Source organism: Lampetra fluviatilis, chromosome 14 (genome assembly GCF_964198595.1).
Source record: "Lampetra fluviatilis chromosome 14, kcLamFluv1.1, whole genome shotgun sequence".
Taxonomy (NCBI): Eukaryota; Metazoa; Chordata; class Hyperoartia; order Petromyzontiformes; family Petromyzontidae; genus Lampetra; species Lampetra fluviatilis.
In genome coordinates, this window is record NC_136288.1 from 7,615,550 (window position 1) to 7,619,752 (window position 4,203).

Below are 4,203 nucleotides of genomic sequence, written 5' to 3' on the forward strand. Positions count from 1 at the left end.
TTGGACGATTTTTGACCCCCCCTCCCCTTTGTCACACGGCGTCACAAAAAGTCAGACCCCCCCCTCAAATATGACGTCACAAATAAAACATGCTTCAAATCGCTTTTAACTATTGTCATTGTAGTGCGTATTTAATGTGGCGCTGCACTCTGATGTTGTAGGAGAAAACATTTATTAAAACGTCTATTTAATTAAGTAGAACGTGTTGTCTATATTTATTAAAAGTTGCGCATTTTGATGTGACGTCACATTTCTCAACCACCACCCCCTCGTCACACATCGTCACAAATGTCTGACCACCACCCCCCCCCCCCAAGTGCGTGACGTCATTTATGGACGGCCCCATAGCTCGGTGGGCCTTATGTGATTAAATAATGAAAACAAAATGGTTGAATAGTTTAATTGAATGCTGAAGGGACAGAACCTGAATGCAACATGGCGGTGGTCATCACTTTGAGGATGCGGTGTCGTGGCGGGAAGCTGCTTCGGGTTTAAACCAGGGGTGGGGAACCTTTCTTTCTGCCAAGGGCAATTTGGATATGTATAACATCATTCGCGGGCCATACAAAATGATAAACTTAGGAATTAGCCTGTTATATTTGATCAAACATTTAATTAACTCACCCCCCTACTGTGATGGCTGGAACTTGTTCTCTTTGGGCGAGGCGTGTGATGTTAGCTGCTATTGATGATGTTGCTGCTACTCGCAACAACTTCTCCAGGTTTGCTCCTAGATTTATTGAATTTCGAGTCCCGCCTGCGGTTGCCTTGGCAGGGCCACACCAAATGATTTCGCGGGCCTCGTACGGCCCACGGGCCTGACGTTCCCCACCCCTGGTTTAAACCCAGGGTCCTCCTCGTGGCGCCGGCTCGAACCTCTGACGCCACCTGACCGCCGCGAATAAAGTAATCACTGAATGAAATGTATTTCAAGAAAGCAGCACGCACGCTCCTGTTTTTAAACGGCATTCAGTTTTTTTGTTTTCACATTTTAAATATCCATGAGCTCACCGAGCTGAGAGCACCAGCGGGGGGGGGGGGGTCGGGGTGCGCGGTTCGCTGCCCGATTCAGCCCCGCGTGGCGTGGCCTCGCCGACTAACACTGTTTGCAAATAATCAGAAAGGGGTTTCCGCTCTCTCATTAATCATTCGAGTCACACGACGCAGACAGCTGGCACGGCCATCGATGGGCGTGGGTGGTGCCGCTGGCGGCGGGGAGCGGTAGTGTAGCAGGTAGCGCACCGCGCTACGAGCCCCCGGCCACCCGAGTTCGATTCCCGCTCACGGCTGACGCCGGTGGCGATTATCCGAACCAGTCCTGGGGCCTCGCCTATGTCGACTCAGCCTCAAATGAGCACCTGGTGCAGTGGGTAAACATCACCACTGGGGAGACACAGGCGTTCGGGCGTGGTATTGGTCACCCACCCCCCCCCTTCGTGTGCCGTGCCGGCCTTCATCGGTGCTCGTTAGCAGCACTTGCCCCAACAGTCTGTTACAGGTTATACGGGGGATCTTTTTTATTTATCTTTGGTGCGGCGGTGGTGGTGGTGGTGGCGTGAGTCTTGACAGCAACACGCAGCGCCCTGATTGATGACCGCACCTGCACGGGTCGCGCCAGGTAAATGGCGCAGAGCGCGGCGCTATGCGGGGGAGAGAGGGAGGGAGGGGAGTGAGGGAGGGGAGGGGGTGGAGGGGATGGAGGGGAGGGGAGGGAGGGGAGAGGGGGAAGGAGGGGCCCTTCCCAGCACGGTTCGTTCGCTCGCAGCGTGCGGCACATTCTCATCACGCGCCGGCTGGAAGCGCACACGCCGCCAACCCGCGTAACGCTGACACCGTGGCCCAGAACGCAAAATTAATGAACACTGTTATATAAATATTTGCATATGCATATATGTAGTGGGTGCGTGTGTGTGTGTCGTGTGTGTAGAGCGGTGGTGCAGTGATTAGCGTGCTGCTCTTCGAACCCGACCACCCGAGTTCGATTCCTGCTCACGGCCAATAATAGTGGTGAATATTTGAACCGGTTCTGGACCTCCCCTAGGTCGACTCAGCCTAAAATGAGTGCCTGGTGCAGTGTGTAAACATCGCTACTAAGGAGACAAAGGCGGCCGGGCATGGTGCTGGCTACAAACTCCCTCACTTGCTGTGCGGGCCTTCATAGGTGCTCGCTAACAGCATTTACTCCTACAGCCTGTCAAGGCTATACAGGTGATCTTTGTCGTCATCTGCCGGGAGTCATTTGCCCACATCATTACGGATATCTGGGTTTGAGTCCCAACAATGGATAACATCAGTGGCAAGTGGCGTCCGAAGCTGTTCTAGACCTCTCCTAGGTCAACTCCGTTTAAAAAAAATATGTTTCTGTTATGAACCTCTTCCAAAACATGTGAAAAGTGGAAAATGGAGTCTCTTGAGTTACGTCTCGTGAAAGCACTTCTGCTTATTGTGGCGTGAGAAAGTAATTTCAGGGCTGCACTTTTACCTCTTCGTTACGTGATCTGGTGTGTAGACATTTCACTGAGGAGACGAACAAGATACTTTTGCACCCTCATAAACAATGGGCCATCAGCCTCGTGGGCCTTAAGGGCCCATGTTTTCCAGAAGCATTTCAGCAGGCAAAACTCTGAACTGGTTCCAACTTTCTGAGTCTCATCAGCATCGTTTGGACCTTTTCTGTTGCAATTGTGCACAGCCAGTTACTGCATAACGAATGTGATTTACAGGTACATTATTTGGCTGCGTATTCTGCGGAAGAGCAATTGACCGCCCACTGGGAGGGTGTGAGTATGAATCACTGGCGTGGGTTCACTTAATCCATCATCCCTCCTGGGTCAATAAAATAATAGGCCTCAATGGTTCCCTGAGCTGGCAGCGTTGAGGCATAGGTTCGAATCTTGGTTCGAACCACCCGCGATTAAAATGAATTCTCACGAGTAGTGAGTTGAGGGTCTCAGCCTGTCATCCATCATTTTAAATTAGTTTTTTGTTATATAGTTTGGCAAAATTCCAGTTGTAAGAACTAAAGAGTATTGTATTGACTGCCATGCGATGAACAGTTCTCTGAAACAGAGTGTGGGAAAGTGCACCCACTTGTAGTCTACATGAATGATGTCACGTTAAGACATTTCAGAAGTCGTTTTATGATAATTACTTCAGTGGGATCATTTCTAACATGGGGTGATGCACTGCTATGCAACAATCCACAAATGACACCTCTTCATATCTTACAGGTGACACCGATAGCACACTTGGAATGAAAATGGGAAAACTAAAAGTTTATAACAATATCAGTGAAATAATATGGGAAATCAACAGTAGTTGTCCTTAAATGAGTCAGGCTCACCATCACACCCCCACTGTCTCAGTTCTGTCAATATAAATTACCACGACCTAACACTGATTTGAACGCTACTCATGATATTGACCTTGAAGAGACGATGACCTGAGCCAACTCCTAACTGTAACTTGAACTCATAATCCTTCCACTGTGAGCTGAGTGCTCTCATCACACTACCACGTGGCCATATACATATACGTCAATAATGATGTATCATAATGATGTTGATGTATCGTGGCTCTCTATCACACGTTGTCACAAGGCAGCTCCCTCCGCGATCCAAACCTTCAACGTTCCCCCGGTCCAGTTAAACTTCACGCTGTCAAGTTTCAACGTAAAATTGCCCAACTCATCTTCTTGGTTCTTTCGGTAAAGTCACGTAGAATTGAAATAATAAAATAATAAAAATAAAACATAACAAAATAATTCTCACAAAAATATGGAACGCTTCACGAATTTGCGTGTCATCCTTGCGCAGGGGCCGCGCAAATTCGTCAAGCGTTCCATATTTTTGTGATAATTATTTTATTATGTTTTATTTTTATTATTTTATTATTTCCATTCTACGTGACTTTACCGAAAGAACCAAGAAGATGAATCCCTGCAGTCACGAAAGCTTCAAATCGAAATTCAACTGCCCAACTCATATTTCGCTGTCCCTCCACTTGTAAAATTAACGACTCTATTTTTTGTCCGTATATGGCAATTTATTCATCAAAAATTTCCACTGTTAGTGCCAATCTATGAGCGGTGGGTGCACAGCTCGATTTTTTCTCTTCTTTTAAACACATGGATCACCCAGTGGTAGCACTCACAACAGCTTTCTACGTACCGTGTCCAGCAAGCCACGGTGGTTTCGATTTGGC

The 4,203-nt window shown here is 48.0% G+C and overlaps 1 pseudogene; it reads right to left on the reverse strand.

Moving 5' to 3' along the window:
- Window positions 1–3,770: 3,770 nt before the first annotated feature.
- LOC144935943 (U6 spliceosomal RNA) lies at window positions 3,771–3,869 on the reverse strand (annotated as a pseudogene).
- Between the last annotated feature and the right edge of the window lie 334 nt (window positions 3,870–4,203).